The 20,507-nt window shown below is 48.8% G+C and overlaps 1 protein-coding gene across 1 annotated transcript in view; it reads right to left on the minus strand.

Annotated features, from left to right (window-relative positions):
- The window catches only part of AGBL4 (ATP/GTP binding protein like 4), a 790,143-nt gene that overhangs the window by 510,693 nt on the left and 258,943 nt on the right, over positions 1 to 20,507 (minus strand). The window lies entirely within an intron of this gene.

Raw genomic sequence — 20,507 nt, forward strand, 5'->3', positions numbered from 1 at the left:
GACACCATTACCTCAATTAGTTTACAAATGTAGTGTTATATCAATAAAAAATCCAAGGTAATAGTGTACAGAGGCCAGAAAAATATAAGAAGAAAATTCATTTGGAGGAACAAAAGTTCTAGAATCTTAAAAGAGAAATAATGAAAAAAATAGAAATAAAGGGGAAATAGTACTTCCAGATCTCAAAATATTATAAATATTTTATTACTAAAATAAAGTAGCAATAATAAATATAATTTAGTAAAATCATTAACAATTAAACACAACATAAATTTATTAAAATATTACTTCAGGAAAAATTAGCTATTTGGAAAGCAGTTTGGCAGAAATTAGCTTTAGATCAAAACCCTACAACAAATGCCACAATGACCTGAACACTGAGAGACAATGTGAATGTTAAAGATCACACCATTAACACCAAATAAAAGAGTGTCAGAGCAGGGACTTTTACAAATATGGTGAAGAAGGGAATTCTCAACCAAGTTAAGAGACAGAAGAGATCACAAAAGACAAACAGGCCATCTCAACGAACCAAAAATTTGTTTTAAGTTTTTTACACCAACAAAATCAATTCACATAAGAGTGTTAATAGGAAAAAAGTAAAATATCACTGGCATTGGTCTGATAAACAAGATATATAGGGAATAAAAACAAATACCTAAGAGCAAAAGCCTCACCATGGGATAAATGATCAAAGAATAAGACCAGTTCTCCAAAGAACTGCATGCTATTAAAAAACATATTATATTTTGTCCAAAATCACTAATAATAAGATAAGTGAAAATGCAAACACTCTGAAGTTTCACCTCATACCAACGAGTTGGCAAAGATGGCAAAAGATAGGAATAGTCCCTACCAGAGAGGTTATGAAAGGTAGGTGCCCTGAAATACTCTCAGTGCTCCTATGAACTGGGCCAGCCACTTTGGGAAGAAACTTGACATTATGCTAAGACAGTGATTTAAATACCTACACCCAATGACCCTGAGATCCCAATAACAGCCATATACTCCCAAGAGGTCTAAGACGGAAGATAAGGCCCATATACAACAAAATAGTCATAGTAGCACCTTTTATACTGGTGGAGAACTGGACACAATGAAGATGTCCAGTGATTGAGGAATGACCAAACAAATTATGGTGCAGGAAGGAAGGAAGGAGGGAGGGAGGGAGGGAGGGAGGGAGGAAGGAAGGAAGAAAGGACGGCAGTAAAGAAGGAAGGAAGGGAGGGTGAAGAAGTGGCTGTAGAGGAAATTGGTGTCCAAGGAAGGGAGCTATGGTTTGGGAAGTCACAAGGGTGGTGAGTGGAACAATAGAGACAAACATTAATGTGTCTTTTCTAGAGGAAATAGTACTGTTGGTTTGGTTACAATTTTCAAAGAAAAAAGGTGCCAATGTGTACAAAGGGTTTCAGGGTTCATTCAGGGTAATCAATGAGTTGTAAAAAAAATCAAATACAAGGACTTTGGAGAAGTATGGGAAGACTCCAGAGGTCCTCTGGCCCAACCTACCCTTGATAAGGAAGCTCCAGCAGGAGTCAGGGCTTCTTACACTTTCTCCGCTCCCCACCCCTCCTCCCACTGTGGCACTGTTCCTTGGTGTTGCACGGCCTGAGCGAATGCACAGTGCAAAGTGCACATGCTGTGTGTTTAGAACCCAGGCTGCAGTAAAGTTGCACGATGCAACACGGGAAGCGCTGCCAGAAACACCTCAGATTCATTATGCATTTGATTTTTATTTAATTTTTGATCATTGCGTGTTCAGAAACCTTTTACTGTTGCCAATTTTTTAATTTTCATGACCCCCCCATGGGGTTGCGACCCACAGTTTAAGAAGCGCTGCACTAGAGCACCCTTTGGCCGGGGTCAGGCGGCTTCTGCTTGAACAGTGTCAGGAAGTCCACAGAACCCGCCCATCACCTTGCCTACCATCCTCTGTCTTTGCTCCTACTCACATAATGCTCCATTTATCCCCACTCTCTCAGCTGTTTTCACTGAAAACAAATCGAGGCCATTCTCATCGAGCTGCCTCCTCCTCTGCCATCACTCAGATGCCCTCCTTCAGCCCAATCTCACTTAAAGGCAAACCCCTTGACACCGATCTCATTGCATGTCTCCTCCAGGGGCTGCCCTCTCAATCTCCCCTATTCTCTCACTAATCTCTCTCCCTGTCTGGTTTCTTCTCCACTGCCTTCAAACGAGTCCATGCCTCCTCATGTCATGGCTCTTCTCCCTTTTCTGGCTAAACTCTCCTTGAGGCCGTCTACAACTGATGCCACCACCCCCTCTCCTCTCACTCTCTTCTCAAGGCTTTGCCATCTGGCTTCCAGACTCAGCGTTCACCTGAAACCACCGAGGCACCAATGATCTCACACCTGCTGAAGCCAACAGCTTCTTCTCCACCCTCATCCTTCTTGACCTCCCTGCAGCCTCTGACACTGGCAATCAGCCTCTTCCCAAGATGCTCTCTTCTCCCTAGGTCTTCATGAAGACGCTCTGTTCTGGTTCTCATCCTGCCTCATCGATCTGCTCCTTCTCTCTCCTTTGCTGGTTCTTCAACCACATCACACTGGACACTGGTGAGGATCCACCACAATTCTGACTTTGACCCTCTATTCTTTTCCCACCATTCTATTTCACTGGGTGATCTCATCAGCTCCGATGGTTTCAATGACCATCTCTATGCTGATAATTCTCAAATCTACATATCCAGCCCTAACATCTCTTCTGACCTCCACGCTCACCAACCTCTCAGCTCTGCAGACTGGCAACCTGGGTGTCATCCTCAACTGGGATTTTCTCTCACCCTCTACCCATATTCAGTTAGTTGTCAAATCCTGTCCTTTCTACATTTGTAACATCTCTTTCATATATGTAGATATAGATATAGATATCCCCTTCTCTCCTCCAGCACAGTCATCACCCAAGTACAGGTTTTCATTACCTCACACACAGACTATTGCAATAACCTTCTGGTTGGTCTCCCTGCCTCAAGTTTCTGTAGAAAGGGCTTAGCATGTTTCCTGGTACATAGTAGGTGACATAGAAATGCTTATTCCCTTTCCCCTTATTCCAGTCCATCCTCCACTCAGATATCAAAATCTAACTATATTCCCTCCCTAATTCAATTACTTGCAAGATCAATATAAAATTCTTTTTGGCTTTTACAGCCCTTCATAATCCTGCCCCTTCCTACCTTTCCAATTTTCTTGTACCATCCTCTTCTCCTTATACTCTGTGATCCAGTGATACCGACCTCCTTGGTCTTGCTTGGACATGACTGAATATTCTCATCTGGCCATGCCTCATGCCAGGAATGCCCTCCTGTCTTATCGCTGCTTCCTTGTTTCTCTGGTTTCCTTCAAGGCCCAGCTAAAATCCTACCTCCAGCAAGAAGTCTTTCCTGATCTCCCTTAATGCTAATTCCCTCTGTTGACTAACCCCAGTTTGCCCTTCTTTATCTGTACATCATTGTGTGTGTGTTGCCTCCCCCCTCATTAGAGTGTGAGCACCCTGAGAGCAGGAACTGTCTTGCCTTTCTTTGATTCCAGTGCCTAGCACATAGTAGGTGCTTAATAAAAGTTAGATGACCGACTGCTGATCAAAGTATTTTGTCTTTTGTCTTTGCCATCCACCACGTCTGTGAGAGAAGAGAAGAAGGCAAGATTCTCTTGCAAAGTTTTTTTTCCCTGCGCCTACAGCAATCCCAACTCTCTGATCACCTGGATGGTTCTGCAGCACCTGCTTAAAGAGGTGTTAAAAAAAAAAGCCAGTGTATTTTAAGGAATCACGCTTAGGAAACAAGCTAAAGTCTGCTGGGCAACACGCCCAGGGGCAACAGATCTGTGGATCTGTTTGTGCAGAAGGGATCTGTGCAGAAGGGATCCTGAAGAACCCAGTTTTTGGGCAGGGACAACTGTGGGAGATAGGAAGAAAGGGATGAAGAAAAGGAGGGAATGAGAGAGGTAGGAAGGAGGGAAGGAGGGAAGGAAGGAAGGAAGGAAGGAAGGAGGGAAGGACACTAGGGAAAATAACTTCTGTACCATGCCTGTCATGTAGAACTGGACCTGTTATGGGGAAAACCCACAATGGCATGCCTCCACATACAACGAGGCAGATTCTGCTTCCTGGGGGTAAAGGAGAGCAGAGTAGAAATCCCACTTTATTTGCGTCTGGAGACCTGGGCTCAACCCTGGACTCTTTGCTCACTACCATGACCCTGGGCAGACCCTTTCTCCTCTTTGATTCTCTGTTTCCTCTTCTGTAAAATAATGGAGTAAGAATTGATGATCTCTGAGGTTTTTTCCAACTCCGTAAACCAATCATCCTTGGATCAAAGGGACAAAGAGAAATATCCCTCCCCCCTCAAAAAACCCCATCTCCTCCCGGCACCTGAATGCCCACAAGTAGAGCATCTGTCTTTGCCTGTTTGAGCTTTTAGGGGTTGTTATAATCACAGCTCAAGTTCCTTTGGAGCTCGAAGGCTTACAGAACAGCCCGGGCCAAAGGACCTAAGAGGCAGGTTATGCAAGAAGTCTTCTGGGCATTGACAAATGAGGACACGGAGGTTTGAGCCCTCTTGGTCAGAAGAGCACGGCACAAGAGCAGCAGGCTTCTGAGAGATAAAGGTCAGCTCAACAAAAGGAAGGACTTTCCAGCAGTCCCCCAGCAATCCCATGATGGGAGGAGCTCTCTCAATAGGGAGCAAGCTTCCCATCTCTGGATGTGTTCAAGTAAAGGGGGTCTATATTTGTAATATGGGGATCTGTCTTCTGTTAGCTCAAGAGAGTGAACCTCTAACATATCATCCTAGCCACCAGGATGTTTGGTAGGTATTTGGTGGAAGGTGGATGTTTTACACAATTTCCACCATTTCTTTACACAAGCTACGCTGATCACTAACTCAGAGCTCCTTAAATCTAACCTTTCTGATTTTCTGGTGGAATTGGTCCAGTCCTAAATTTCCATAATAAACCTTCCACTTCCACACACAAATTACATGACAGTCATTTGTTCAACATTTCTCCAGGGCTATACTGTTGGCTCACTCCATGTGGATGTCACCCACAGGGGGCCTTTGGATTCTAGTTCTAGAGCTTGGAACCACAGGCTCCATCTGGACAAACTACTGTGGGTTCAATAGGTCCGATGGGGCGTACCTATTGTCAGATTTCATTGTTGCTCTGTGACTCAATAGCTGTGAAGCAATAGCTACAAGAATATGTGTAGGTCGGTGACCTCTTAATTATGTGCTCTGAGAATGTTTATCAATTCTCTTCAATCTTTTTGGCAAGGAATCTTTCTATATATTTCGTTCAAATTAATCTTTCTCTAGCAGTCTCAGGGTAGCGAGCCCTGTGTTTCGTTAGTATTATACAGGTTTTTGTTAGGGTAAGGATGGGGTCAAAACTACCCACTTCATTTTAGCCTGTTGTTGTTCAGTCATTTCAGTTGTGTCCAACTCTCCATGACCCCATTTGGGGTTTTCTTGGCAAAGATATACAGTGGTTTCCCACTTCCTTCTCCAGCTCATTTTACAGATGAGGGAATTGAGGCAAACAGGGTTAAGTGACTTGCCCAGGGTCACAGAGCTAGGAAGTATCTGAGGCCAGATTTGAATTCAGGTCTTCCTGACTCCAGGTCTGGTGTTCTATCTACTGCCACCTAGAGGCTCCATTTTAACCTAAATAAACAGGTGAGAATCTGTCTCAATTAACCAATCACCCATGGGATTTAGAGTGTTAAAAGGCCTTTGAACTGGAACACAATTGTACAGTAAGAGACAGGATGGAGAAATATGACCATGCCCCAGAAATCATCTACATAATGAATTGGAAAGGGATTTATTTCCAGAAATTGAAGCAAGTGTACATTTCCAGCATATCCCTATAGACGAAGTGGAGGGAGAGGCCTCTACTTAGGCCCCGGCCAAGCCTCCTTCCCCCCCACCCCACCTTGGATAGTCAAGGACTTTCCAAATATCTAAGGATCTGGAAGATTTTGGACTTCCCACCTTTCCATCAGCATCCTAACCCTGCCACTCCAGTCCTAACCAGCAGTAGCTGTGGCAATGTCTGGTGGCACTGGGAGCCAGGGCTAGACTGACTCCTGCTTCCATAAGGAGCCTAGAAAAGTGACTCCACCGTGTCTAAGGAGAACTCCTGAGCACCCTACGAATGAATACAAGGACTTCCAGCCAGCTGGGACTTTGCGTCACCCCTTTAACACATATGCTCTCTAAACTTACAGAGACTGTATGTGCTTGTGGGAGAATGGGTCACAGACATCTGGGGGAATGTTCTGCCCACTGTTCTTATCACATCCCCTTCGTAAACATCACTTTCTAAAAGTTACTTCAGGCTAAACTGATTCTCAACTGATAATCTTGGGCTGGGAGGCTTAAGGAGGGAAGGGGAAACACAATGGCATTACAGAACCACCCCCGCTCTATGCTCTGTAGAAGGACTCTTAGGATCCTGAGGGGGAAATACAGCCTAGCTCTGGGGACCCAGCTCTTCAGTGGGAATGGGAGTGGGAGGGGGACAGGGACCCTCAGAGCTCATAGGGGCTACATGAATGTACTTTCCAAATCTGTTAGGTCCATCTTGCAGCTCTGAAAGCATGCATTAAGACTAGCATTGTGCAGGTGTCAACTGCTTTAAATGGGTTCTTCTCCTTGATATTTGATTTTAGGGTACCACTCAGTCTCTTAACATGGTGAACCATAACTTTCTCCCTCAATCAACCAAGAAGCATTAAGTGGTGATCATGTGCCAGGCATGGGCAGACGAATCCAAAGGAAGAAAAGAATCCCGACTGTCAAGGACCTTGAATCCAAGCTCTTTGATGACTTGATGGGAGCTGTGTCTGGCCTGGGGGTGGAGCGGAGGCGGGGGCAAGATCTCTGCAATTAATGTCTTCATCCACTGGTTCAGCTGGACCCCCAGATTCAAGCTCAAAGCCTTCAGTCACCACTTTTCCTTTATACATATGAAGAATTTACATTCGCAGAATCAGCGAGATTCCAAAAATGGAAAAGCTGCTTAAAGTGTTTCTGATGGATTCATATGTTATTCATGTGAATCAAATGGTAAATAGAATGTTTTGTCTTGACTCTTAACTTAGGAGTCATACTTAGTTGTATTTAGGAGGGATGATTATAAATTTAAGACCTGGCATACCCATAACGGCCTTAAACCATCTCCCTGAAAAATGTCCTATTTTATACTGATCATTCTTGACATTATGTTAGTGGTGTGTTTTCAGTAAGGAAGTTTTCCACGGAGACATAATGATAATCGGCCACTTTCTTCATTACCGTCTCATTCGCGTGTTTTTCACAAAGAAATAGTCCAGGGACAAGTTGATATCCTTCTACTATTCTTTTACATTTAACGATCTATAGACCATTTAAGCCAACCAGTCCAACTATGCCCAAGGAAGAATGACCCCGACCACATGCCGGGCAGTTCTCAAAGACGCAAAGTGAAGGGATAACCGCTACCTTCCGAGAACGCTCGTTCACTTTGGACTGCACTCCTAGCATGAAGCCCCACTGTCTCCACAGCCTCCTCTGCCAATCCTTCTTCAGTCCTCAGAGGCCAGGCAGCTAAGTCCATGCTTCCTCTGCCTGACAGCCCTTCAAGTCCATAAAGGCTTCCAGAGCTGGGAGGGACCTTAGAGACCACCTGGTCCCACCCCCTTCCCTCCTGAATCCTGAGCATCTCTGCTCTTTTCCCAAAAACACCTCCATGAGGCTGCCGAGCCTCGGATAAACACTCTGGGTGTCCTTTTCCCTCCCTTCCTGTAGCCTTCCCCAATGCACTCCTCGCGCCCACCCGGCCTCGAGGCCCAGGAGCTCAGGGAGTCATACAGATACCCTTCTTCCTTTCTTCAGGCTGTCCAAGAAAAGCATCTTGGTGGCCCACACCTCACTTCTGAAAACCGTTCTCTGAGCCAAGAACAAGAGCTTCTTCCGCAGATAGGTAAGTGTTTTCAGCAACAAATGGGAATTTGACTCATCGCAGAGACTCAGGAACATCCTTCGCTTGGAGCCATGTGGCTTTAGTGGCGAGCTCTGATACAGTGGCTGCTCCCCACAGCCCACGGGACGGCGCAGCAAGGGAGCAAAGGACAGTTAGCCCTTCGGGCCAGTGCCAATGAAGCTCCTGAGTCTGCAGCAAAAAGAGGGCTGAGCTGGGAAACCAGAGAGCTGGGCTTCAGTCCCGGCCCCCAGAGGTCTGAGCTGGGGGAAACTGAACAAGTCTCTTAGACTCTCAGCCTTGATTTTCTCATGTGTAAAATGGGGACCATCCCAAAGCATACCAAGGTCACAGGATGACTGTGGGAAAGCGTCGTTAAAATACGAGTTATTTTTAATTTAACACACAATTTAATTTAATTATTTTAATTTAATTTAATTTTTTAATTTAACACACAAATTGAGTTGGAAGGAGTGTCCACAGAGAGAAAAATCCCACATTTGCTAGAGCATGGTTGAGGATGTACAAGACAGTGGTGTTAGGAGGTGGTGGAGTGCAGAGGAAAGACCGGAAGCCTGAGGCCATAGGACCCTCCCTCGACTGAGAGCTGGGAAAGACCTAGAAAGATGGGGAGTCACACTGTTGCCTTCGGTGCACAGAAGAGGAAATGGAGGCCAGAGAGAGGAAGGGACTTGTGTAGGTTCACACAGGTGGGAGATGGCACCCAAGCAATCTGACGCCAACCCAACCCACTTTCCACTGCAAGAGGGCAGAGTGAGGGCCAGCCTGGCAGGCTAGATGTGGATTCTGCGTAGTTACGGCACCCAAAGCAAGGATAACAGCACCTGTCATGCCTAACCACAGGGTTGTGTAAGGAGCAAACCAGATGACGAATATAAAGAAGGCCTTCACAGGTCCTCAAGTGGCACGGAAACCTCAGCTGTCACCAAGGGGGCAGCTTACCTCTATTTCCTTATGTGTAAAATGTGGACAACCTGTCTTACCCTACTGACCTCACCAGGAAAATGCTTCATCATCTATCACTACTGGACTGAGTGCTAGAGACAAAGGGAACATGGCACAGCCCTCACCCTCAGGGAGCTTACAGTCCATGGGGGAGAGATGACATTTCCACTAGATCCTTCTCTGGCCAGGGCGTGCAGGAACTTGAGTCATCAAGTGGTAACACACCTGCCTGCTGAGACTCTGGGGCAGCTGGCCCCCCACCTCCCCCCCCATCCCCCTTGACACTGGAAGCCAGGCACCAGCCAATCCTGCCTCTGCCACTTACCAGCCACGTGATATTAGACCCTCAGTTTCCTGTTCTCAAAAATGGGGGTAATAGCACTTGAATAAGAATGACTCTAATGATGCTGACAGCTTACATTTCTAGAGGATTCTGTAGACTAAAATGCTCTGCCCTTACAACAGTCCTGTGAGATCGGCAGAACACATCGAGTGGGCCTTGGATTTGGAGACAGAAGCCCTGAGTTCAAGTCCTGACTGTCAGTTGGTAGCTGTGTGACCTTGGACGAGTCCTTTCATTCTCTGGGGCTCAGGGCTCCCTCTGCCAGATGGAGCCAATGAGCCCTGGCCTGTCTGCCTCCCAGGGTAGCGGGCAGAGGGAGAATTCTGCCAGCTGTGATGCCTTCTAGGAAGGACATTACTGGGGATTGGGGTAATGCCCTCATGACCCTGCAGGGCAGCCCCACCCCTCACTCATGCCACCCAAATACAAATTCTAGAAGGAGTCTGGCTGTCGCCCCCACACCCCAGAAGAAAGAAACAAGAGGATTTCTTCAAAGCCTCCACTTAATCAGCCATAAATCTCCCTCGCTTCCCCTTCCCTGGATACGCCACAGGAGGCATCCGTTATTAAGTGGGGGCCACAATCATCCTTGGGGAAGGTGGGCCCACAGTGCTCGGCTTTGTCCCATGAAATAAAAGGGGGAGCTACAATTACCAGCAATTCTACCCAGGAAGTATGGCACAGGCATTGTGAGAAACATCCCCACCAGCCCTATGAATAATTACAGCGTCCACCAGAAGGAGTGAGGTTTTCAATGAGCAGCACTTAGCTTAATTGGACATCTGAAATGTTGTATTTGTACATCGGAAAGGTGTGTGGGAGATTAACCAATCCCAAGCAGAGCCCCAGCAATGCTTCTTGGTAGCTATTGTCCGGCCACCTTGTGTCCAGGTGGTGGGGCGGGGGCGGCTTCCTCTGCTTTGTCCTGGGGCTGGTGGTTTCCCCAAAGCCGTAAGATCGTCAGTCAAGTGGATGGAGCCTCATTTCATATAAGAAAACTCCTACCCTGATCCCCAGCCCGGGCCTCCATGATGTCCTGCCCTGGTGTGCAGATGGAGCTAACAATTCAGCTACCATGGAGACAGTATGACCAGGGAGACACTTGTTAGCCAGCCAGGTGACCCTGGAAAAATCACTTAACCTCCCTGAGACTCAATTTCCTCATCTGAATAAGGGGACGGTAACACCTAGGTTACCTGCCTTGCTGGGCTGCCAGGGCCCTCAAGTGAGACAAAGAATATAAAACAATTTGCAAACCTCCGCTGCTGTGTCTTCTATTATTAATAACAATAATGATCACTTCCTCTCTTTGTCTTTCTCAATAGAATTCAGATGTAAACAGCCCCAGGATGAGTCGTCCTCCTGTGATTTCCTTTTCCTTTCCAATGTTTGGAGTACCGTCGCCCAGGTGGAAGAAGTGGCTGCTTTGTCTAACTGAGGCAAAGCCTGGGGGTGGGAGCTCACCTTCTGAGGGTTCATTCCCCGAGGCCCATGAGAAGAAGTGCCAGGATGCCGCTTCCCCCAGGTGGGAGATGACGGGTGACAATCGTGGGGGACTGGGCGGGAGGGGGATTTGCCAGAGAGAGCCAAGAGGCAGGGAAGAAAGAGCTCACCCTCACGTGCAGCGACGGCAGGATGCCATCGGAGGGGCCTCACGAGGCTGACAGTTGCCCACAGGCATGACTACGGAGGCATAAGAACAATTTAATTCAATATCACATACATTTATTAAATCCCTGCTATGTGCAGGGCCCTGGGGATGCACAGATGAAACATGGCACAATCCCTCGCCCTCCTAACAGAAGGGCTACAAAATCTGATAGAAACAAAGCCGAGATCCGGGCAGATTGCTCCAGGAAATCTGACCAGGGGTGAGGGAGGTGGAAGGGGGATTCATTTCAACAATCACACCCCTGACTCCAGTCCATCCTTCAGCCGTCCCACACACACCGTGAGCCTTATCTTCTAAAGGCTCCTCCACCACACGGCTCAAACGCCTCCACCTCTTCCACACCGCCGGAGGATGAGGCCGAACTCCTCCACCTGGGGGACCTCCCCACAGCACGACAACCTCTGACCTGGCCAGCCTTACAGTCCACTCTCCCCCGCCCAGCTCCTTACTGCTCTGGCATGGCCAGACCTGTGCCACCCTTTACCCATAACTGATTCCGAACTCAGGCTAAGCGGCCTTCTTCCAGCTCCCAGAAAGTAAGCTGAATGGTCCAGGCCCAGGAATCCCCTGCCCCATCCTCAAGAGGCCCAATCCATCCTCCCTAGCTCTCTATCCTTGCCCTGCCCCCACCCTACGACACTTGGCATCCCACAACATCCCCCAGATCAAGACTCTCTGACTACTGCAGAACTGTTTCTGTGCTGGGCTTCTCTTCCTTGCCTAGACTGGGCACTCCACAGCATCTTCAATTCACCGAGGATTTCCTAAATACTTGGGATGAATCAGGCTCTGTGCGAGGCCCCCCGGAATGCAAAGACAAAAGCCTCAGGAACTTGCCCTCAAGCAGCTTCCACTCTACTGGGTCAAGAAAGATGACGATTCAGAAAAGGCCATCAGATGTGGCAATTAATAAATCATTGGGGCGGTTGGAGAAAGCATTCTCTGATCAGTGACCAGGGTGGAAGCCAGAGGAACAGGAGGTGGGGAGGCACTGAGCATAGAGTGTGAAGGGACCGCGACAATGAGTTTAGCTGATGAAGGAGAAACAGCTATCAGAAAGCAACTTGAGGGGGTGGAAAGAGTGTACGTGTGGTATGTGAGTGTGAGCGTGTGAATGTGTTGTGTGCATGTGTGATATGTGCGATACGTATGTGTGTGTCAGTGTATGGTGTGTGATGTATGTGTGTGTACCTATATAGTAAGAGTATGAGTGTGTGGTATGAGGGGTGTACGTGGGGGAGGGTGTTTCTGATGTGTGTGATGTTTGTGATGTTTGTAGTGTGTGTCTATATATTTGTGTGAGCCTGTGTCCAATGTATATGTGTGGTATGTATCTCAGCAGTGTGTATCTGTATGTGTCGTTTATGTGTGGTATGGAGTTTGTGTGTTTTATTTTTTAAGAATGGGTAAGACCGGAGCATGTTGGTAAGCAGTGAGGAAAGGAGTCAGAAGAGGAACAAGACTGAAGTGTGTGTATGTGTGTGTGTGTGTGTGTGTGTGTGTGGTGTGGAGAGAGAGAGAGAGAGAGAGAGAGAGAGGGAGAGCACTGAAGGGCAAGCTTCTGGAAGGAATGGGAGAGAGTGGAAGGAAATGGCCACACAAAGGAAAGGCAGGGTTCACAAGGACACAGGCCACCTCAAGGGAAGAGGGTGGGGGACTACATCCAACTCATTCAGAACAGAGATCTGGGAGAAAAGGGGGCTCAAAGCAGACGGCCTCATTCTGGATGGGGACAGTGTCGGTGCCTTGAGGGGAGAGGAATTTTTCCGCCCAAGCCACCTCCAAAGAGTCGATCAGCGCAGGGTAAAAGGGTGGGCGAGCAGCAGCGGGCGGAGCCTGGTAGATGGGCAAGCACCGATCCGATGTGGATGCCATCAGTAGGTGGGAGGAAGCCGGGGATGGGGTTTGGAAAGAGGAGGGATGAGACAAGGCGGGGAAGGGAGTCGGGGGCAGATTTTTGGAGAGCATCGTCATGTCCTAGGCTGAGATCTAGGACCCCAAAGTCACAGCACGTGCGTGTATGTGTGCGTGCACAAATGCATGCACGTGAGCACATGAGTCTCTCCCTGTGTGCTATAGTAGGCGCAAGTGGGCTTGCATCTTCCCATGTGTTCCTAGGTGTGTTCCTGTGCACGTGCACATACACGCACACTCGTGCTTCCATCATTTTACCAATTTGCCTCCTGGAGCTCTATTTATGTAAGGCTTACTTACTGTATGCTCCATTTACTTGCAATTTTTGTGCAAATTATGTAAAAACAACAACCACCCCCACAACGACCCAAGTGGCACAGCAGCCCCATGCAAATTATAGGAGACTGCTGTTTAGAAGAGGTGACACCGCCACCACCTCCCATTTGTTATTCTCCTCCCCCTAAGACAGAATCACAAGGGGAAAGTAGGGGGGAAAGTGAGGTGGGGGGAAGGAGGAGGAAGGAGAGGATGGAGAAAGGGAAGGAGGGGAGGGAGAGGAAGTTAGGAGGGGAAAGGACAGGGAGAGGAGGGAGGAAGGAGGAGGGGGAGGGGGAGAAGGGTTGAGGGGGAAGAAGAGGGGGAGGGGGGGGGAGAAGGAGGAGGAAGAAGAGGAGAGAAAAGGGAGAGGAGAGAGAAGGGGGACAGAAAGAAGAGAGGAGGGGGAGGGAGAAGAGGGAGGAGGGAGGAGAACAAAGGCATGGGGCGGGCTGTGATCTGGAACTTGCTACCTTCCTAGACAGGAGAAAGCCCTTGCTGCTGAATGGTAATCTGCCTTCCTAAGCATTCAGTTCCATTTTAGAGGCACTCATCAGTGCCAGGACTTCGGCACCTCTGGAGCCTACCCCTCCCCCCATTCTCAGCATCCTCCTCCATAAAAGGAGCAGGTTAGACCACTCCAAGACCCCAGCTTCTCTAAATGGGGGCTGTCCCTTATTGTGGGAACACCGGGCTCCTCTGGACCACTGTGACACATCAGAACCTGAAGACGTGTGAGCTCCATTTCTAAAAAAACAAGGATAAATGTCAACAGATGCAGACTTTGGCACTTTTCTGAACATAAGGAGAAAACGTGTAGGGCAATAAACCCAGAAAACTTTGGTTTCTTCTGCTCTTTGGGCCTTCCTTTGGGGTAGCAGAGCAAATCTTCAGCTGATTTACTGAGTCAAGGGCTGCTTCCCATCCCAGGAGACACTTTGGCTCAGCCTGACCCAGGGCGACTCCACAGCTCAGGACTTAGCCTGCCAACTCCAGGGACGCACTGACCCCGGAGAGCACCAGGACCAGAAGGAGCCCGGAGTCTGGGCTCTTCAGGGAGGAGCTGGAGAGGCCTGGGCTGTTTGGCCTGGACAAGAGCCGGCTCGAAGGCTACATGAGACCTGTCGGCCATGATGGAAGAAACATTGGACTCATCCGCTTGACCCCAGAGGCAGAACCAGGAGCAGGGGTGGGGGAAGGAAGGAGGGAGGGGCAGGAGGCAGGTTTTGGCTTCTCCTAAAAAAAACCTCCCAACCACAACAGCTATCAACAACGGAGCAGATGGCCTTACAGGGGGTGAGCTCTCTGTCACTAGAGATCTTCAAGCAAAAGCTGGATGGTCATCGTCGGGGGTATTACAGAGGGAATTCTGGTTCAGGCATGGGTAAGAAGGGATGAGTTGGAAGTCCCTCCCTACTCAAGATCCTGCCATTCAATGGTCCTTTGGTATTACTGCCCTAATTACACAGATGAGACCTGGTTTAGTAATTTCTCAATAATTTACTTATTGGTATATTTATTAATAACCACTGATACTTCTTTCTCTTGAGGCGGGTGCCTATTATCCCCATCTTATGGATGAGGGCTCCAAGGGACTCCAGGTGGTTAAGGGCCGAGGCAACAAGGCTCTGACCAGGCTTTGCATGGAGGTCTTGCTGGCCACAAGTGTGGGGCTCTGACTACTAGGCTACCTGGTTGGGCCTAGCACCCAGCAGGCCCTTAATACCTGAATGAACACACGCTATGTCTGTCACTTTGGCTTTGGAGCCCAGGCAGGCTGAAGCCTGGGTGTCTGCCTCTGCTCACCTTCAGGAAACACTCTGACCTCGCAAACAGCGCCTGGCTCGGCAGAGGGGCCCTGACAAGGTGCCCCCTCTTCTCCATTCTCTTCTCCTGGCCCAGGTCCAAGGCATGGCCAAGCACTGGAGTCTCTGAACCTCCTGTTGTCACAAGAACCATAAACATAACTTTGTGGTGCCTTAAGGTTCTGTTATTGGTGTTCTGTCATGTCTACCTCTTTATGACCCCATTTGAGGTTTTCTTGGCAAAGATACTGGAGGGGTTTGCCATTTCCTCCTCTGGCTTATTTTACAAACGAGGAAACTGAGGTAAACAGGGTAAAGTGACTTGCCCAGGGTCACACAGCTAATCAGTGTCTGAGGTCAGATTGGAACTCAGGTTCTTCTGAGTCCACGCTTCTGCTCTAACCACTGCACCACCCAGCTGCCTGCCTTAAGTTTTACAGTTTGCAAACCACTACACATACTATCCCACTGGGACCCGACAACAACTCAGGGAAGGAAGTGCTTGACACAACCTGAGAATAAGCAAACGGAAGCTCAGCAAGGTCTATGATTTGCCAAAGTCACAGTGGCAGAAACAGTTCAAGTCTAGATTTGAACCCAGGTCTTTTCTGACTCCAAGGCCAATTCACTTCCCAGCACTTCACACCAGCTCATTTAAAAAAAAAAAAGTTCCTGCCCCCATCCCCCTTCTCTTTGCTTGTCTTCTGATTTTCCCTCCCTCCCCCCCCCCGACCTCAGCCCCCAGCCATCCCTTCCAGCTGGGGCCCAGCGTGCAGGCCACAAGCAACCAGGAACAGAGAGAAAGAAGCCTGCAGAGGTCAGGGCCTGGGGTTGGGTGGTTTGCCCGTGCACTATGTATTGGGAAGCTCTGCCATTAAATTACTATAATGTGTACTCTACACACCAGTTATCCTGCTAATAATAACCACACACAGTTCACTTGAAGGTTGGCAAAGCACTTTATAAGTATCACCTCATTTTACCCTTGCAACCACCCCAGTGGTAGGTGCTATTATTATCAGTATTTTACAAATGAGGAAACTGAGGCACAGAAAAGCATCACTGGCCCAGGGCCACACAGCTGGTAAGGGTCTGAGGTGAGATTTCAGCTTAGGACTTCCTGACACTCTAATCACTGCACCACACAGCAGACTTTTTTTTTTTTTTTTTTTTGCTTAGGCAATGGGGTTAAGTGACTTGCCCCGGGTCACACAGCTAGTAAGTGTTATGTGTCTGAGGCCAGATGTGAACTCAGGTCCTCCTGAATGCAGGGCCGGTGCTCTATCCACTGCACCACCTAGCTGCCCCTACAGTAGACTTTTGAAAATGAAGGAATCTTTCCTATTTGTGTCATCCTGGGGAAGGACACTGCCGACCGTCGGGTGAGCTAGCTGCTCTGCACACTGATCAGTGCTGGCTGCTCTGCACGTTGGCCAGAAACAGCCCAGAGGCTGTCTGATGGTGCCAGCAATGCCTCCGAAATGGTGGGCCTTGCTCCAAGTCAGGCTCCTGCTTGAGCCAAAAGAATGCTGGCCTTTGTGCCAGGATCTGAAGGGCATCTAGGAGACAGTCACCCAGAAACATATCCTCCCCAGCTTTTTCAGCCCTGGAAAATCCCATAGCACTCAATCCCCTGGGATTGGTTAGAAGCCAAATGGAGAACCCAAATGCAGAAAGAACCCCGGTGTCATAATACGATTCAAGTCAACATTTATTAACTGCCTACTATGTGCAAGGTATCAAGGATCCAATCATTAGAGCCACAGTGAATCCCTCCCAGCTCAGACCAGGATCCAGCCCGACGATGGCATGAAGCTCTAGCTGGCCCATGACAAACAAGAAGGCTCCTTCTCAAGGGCCTCAGGCCTCGGGCCACGCTGTGTTTTCATTTGCTGTTGCTCTGTTTTCCCTTTGTGCCTTGAATGGACCATCCCCTGAGCCTGAGGACTGGACCACACCAGGTACACCCTTCCTACAAGAGCCCAGTTTTCCAGTGGGTTAGACTGAGGTTGGAATGGAAGGACAGGGAGGGCCAAGGTACTCAAGCCAAGGTGATCACACTTTTAGCCCATGAATTGTTTTGAGCTCATAGAAAGTCATCCTGTAAATACAAAGTGCATTATTAACTTTGTACCTCCTTTGCACAAGATTGTCTTGTTCGAGGCAATTAAAATAACATCTTTGATTAGATGAAATCAAGTATCTAACGGGCTTCTGCATTTAGAAGCTAGATGTGCTGGAGGTTTTTGCTAATCAAAGATGGGTTTTGACACATTTGGGGAGGGATGGACAAATGCTGACTGGCAGCTTTGTAAATGCATTAAGTCTTATACATGTTCAAAGTCACATTGGCAATCTCTCTAAAATCGGCCCAGCTCTCGACACATGGGAAAGCCCAGGGGAAAGGGAGTGATGTTCAGAGGTATATTTCACTGGGCTTACATAGTGAACAACGGAATAATTCCAATGCTATCACAGAGTCCTTAAAGCCATCTGTTAAGATGTCTGGGCTCCTTTTCAAGATTCAGGCAAACAGGCCTTTAGAAACCTTTCTCTCAGGGCCCCACTCATTCTACTGACCCAAACAGCATGAGCTGGGGTCCTGCACACCTGTTGCGGGGCTCTTGGGAGGCCTGGCACTCGGCAAACTTTCCAATGCTGTATTCAGATCAGTTATTAGCAGCCCGATTGTCACAGACAGGCCAATGGGGCAGACAGCATGATGCTAGGGTTCTGGTTAGCCCTGAAGTTGGAGTCAGGAGATGTGGGTTCAAATTCCATCCCTGCCACAAATAACATTCAACATTTAGACAGTTCAGTGTTTACTTATGCTCATTTAAGCCTAACAACCCTGAGAAGCAGAAAGGCGATGGGTACAGTAGTTAGCGAGCTGGCCTCGGGGACAGGCAGACCTGCATTCAAGTACCTTCTGATCCAACCTGGCTGGGTGTCCCTGGGCAGTCACAGTGAGCTGCAGAAGAGATGCAGTGGCTGTCGGTGGAGGGAGCTTCCTCCTAGGCCCTTTTCTGCACCCAGTGACATCACAGGTCCCGTCCAAAAGCTACAATCGGGACACCTGGATTCTGGTACAAGTCACCAGAGGGCTCAGAGAGGGCCAATTCTGCATTGGGGGCTCAGTGTGTCTATCCATAAAAGGGGGTGAGGAGACAAGGCGATCCCTAAGGCATCTCCGAGCTAACATGCTCTAGTCTGTGCTTTCGGGTCACTTCCAGGCGGAGATTCTCTGCTCTCTGTTCTAATGTCCCTCCCGGATCCAAGAGGCTTCCAGGCTGTGACAGTTCCATGTTCGACAGTCCCTCCCAGATCTGACCTCCTCGGTTCAATGCCTAAACTCTAACCCTTCTGTCATCTGTTCCCTCCAGCACTGTTTTTCCTGGCTCTGACATTCACTGTTCCAAGGTCCTGCCCATCTCTGACAGTCCATGTTCCGATGCCCCTCCCACCTCAGAGGATTTCTTTTCTAATTTCTTTTCTAATTGTTCCTAAGCTCTCACACTCTGAATTTCTTAAGTGACAATCTGCATTTTGTGTAAGGCAGAGGCAGAGAAACACAGTGAGAAAGGAGGAGATAGACGGAGAGACAAAGACAGAGACAAAGAGACAGAGAGTAAGAGTGTCTCTAGGGCTTCTTCATAACGACCAGCACCAGATGCTGCCCCCTACACACGTGGCCCACCCACACAGTGGCCTCTTCTCTAGAGGTGCTTACTCCAGGATCCAGTTGCTAACCAAGCCTCAGCCTTGGATCACTCCCATTTTTGTCCCTCCTGGACAAAGCTGGAGAAAACCGTGAAAGCATGTTGACTGGTTCCACTACTAACTTATGTTACATAGTTTTAACTGGGCCCTCACTGCAGCAAGGCAATACTTTCATACCTTCCTAAATGACTGGACACCAAAATCAGCACAGAGGCTTCTCCAAACCTTTGCATCCTTCTTCAAACCTGCCATGCGTCCCCGCCCCTCCCTTCCCCTCCCCTCCCTCTTTTCTCATGTTCTGCATCTCCCATCACCCAGACACCTTCTGTCACTGCCTCCTCCTTCACCTCCATCTTCATGAAGAGGTGGCCCTGCTCCTCACCAAGGTAAATCCCTCCACCTGCACAAGACATTCCATTCTGCCCCATCTCCTGCCACAACTGCCCCTTCTATCTTCCCACGGCTCACTTATCTCTGGATCTTTCCCTGTCTCCTGGTTCCTCTCTACTGGCTACAAAGATGACCATTTCTCCCCCAACCTCAAACCCCCAACTTATCCATCTGTCCCTGTGGGTTACTGTCTGGTGTCTCCTCTCCGTTTTGTGGCTAACCTCTGTGAAAAGGCTATCTATAATTGATCTCCCCCTTTCTCTTTCCTCTAACTCTCTTTCTAACTCTTTGCTGTCTGGCTTCCAGCCTCATCTTTCTTTCTTTTTCTTTTCTTTTCTTTTCTTTTTTTTAGGCAATTGGGATTAAATGACTTGCCCAGGGTCACACAGCTAGTAAGTGTCAAGTGTTTGGTTTGAGGCCAGATTTGAACTCAGGTCCTCCTGACTTCAGGGCCAGTGCTCTATCCACTGGGCCACCTAGCTGCCCAAGCCTCATCTTTCAATGGAAACTACTCCATCCTCCCTGTTTTTTCTATTCCTCCTATGATCTGACCGCTCCTCAGGCTCCTTCATGCCCACTAACAGGAGAAGTCCCCCAAGGCTCTGCCCTGGGTCCTCTTCTAGGGGAGACTTGGGGCACATTTTCAGGCATACAGAGACACAGCTGTGCATATATTTATTGGCTAGAGATTGATCCCAAGACCTTTTTGAGGAAAACTGGAGGAAGCCAGGTCTACTCGGGACCAAGGGAGCAGAAGAAAGGAGGAGGTGCCCTCTCCTGCTGGAGGGCAAGTGGGCCATGTCATGATGCCAAACAAAGCAGAGTCCAGCTTGGAGTGGGTACAGACCCTCGCCCTTAATGGCAGCCCACAAGCCAAGGAGGGATGGAAGAGCAGTCAACGTTCTTGGGCATTCCCAGCTCCAGGACAACCAGGAAGGGGGATGGCCTTGATCGTCATCCCTATCCCCACCATCATGCTCATTACCCTGAATCAGCTTCCTTTGCATGGTCCATGTGACAGCAGCCCCGCGAGCATGACAGCCCCCGCCCCGTGGCTGCTTGCCTCACTGGCTCCCATCCTGAGCAAAGCAGCCTAGGCATCAGAGGCTGGCAGGGAGCCCAGCACATACGGAGCCCAAATCGCTGCTTCGTGTTTTGTGTTTTTCTGCCACCCCTAAATGTGGGAGACACTGGAAGCTCAGGGAAGCCAGTGGCTGCCAGGGCCGGTGACAACAAGTCACAGCTCCAAAGCGGCCCCCTCACGCCTCCAGCGTTTGCCTCCCGGCCAGCAAGGCTCAGTAGCTAGCTGGAGCCCGACCGTAAGTCCCACAAACAGCCCTGCCAGGCCCTTGGTCTGCTGCGGTAGGGGGAGTCACCCTGGCGCTTTGGGGTGGGGGAAGGTT

Source organism: Vombatus ursinus, unplaced genomic scaffold (genome assembly GCF_900497805.2).
Source record: "Vombatus ursinus unplaced genomic scaffold, bare-nosed wombat genome assembly UNPS02014825.1, whole genome shotgun sequence".
Classification (NCBI taxonomy): domain Eukaryota; kingdom Metazoa; phylum Chordata; class Mammalia; order Diprotodontia; family Vombatidae; genus Vombatus; species Vombatus ursinus.